The sequence below is a fragment of the Morone saxatilis genome, unplaced genomic scaffold, assembly GCF_004916995.1.
Source record: "Morone saxatilis isolate NCDOM2014 unplaced genomic scaffold, NCSU_SB_2.0 Contig12, whole genome shotgun sequence".
NCBI classification, from domain to species: domain Eukaryota; kingdom Metazoa; phylum Chordata; class Actinopteri; family Moronidae; genus Morone; species Morone saxatilis.
Window position 1 is genome coordinate 7,904,429 of NW_023339674.1, and position 332 is coordinate 7,904,760.

Here is a 332-nt window from a genome sequence, read left to right on the forward strand (position 1 = left end):
CAGTCAGTCTAATCTGATCAAACCTCACGTATGAAGTCCTGATGAAGCAGAGGAGCTGAATTACCTAATAAATCATGCCTATGAATGTTTTTTCCTACTTTTTTCATTATTATATATGAATTTTTTTTGTTTGTTTGTTTCTTAGTCGTGTGTTAGTGACTGTTTTTGGTAGAAAATTTTTGGTTTACAGAAGATTTTGTTTAACAAAGTCCTGGAAGTCCACAGTTTAACAAACTAAATCTTAAATGAAGACAACTTTTGAATCTTGCTGAGTGAGTGAGTGAGTGAGTGAGTGAGTGAGTGAGTGAGTGAGTGAGTGAGTGCTCGATGCT

At 34.9% G+C, this 332-nt stretch overlaps 1 protein-coding gene across 1 annotated transcript in view; it reads left to right on the forward strand.

Moving 5' to 3' along the window:
* Positions 1–332, forward strand: part of fcho1 (FCH and mu domain containing endocytic adaptor 1) — a gene marked incomplete in the record, with an annotated part of 56,051 nt that overhangs the window by 28,840 nt on the left and 26,879 nt on the right.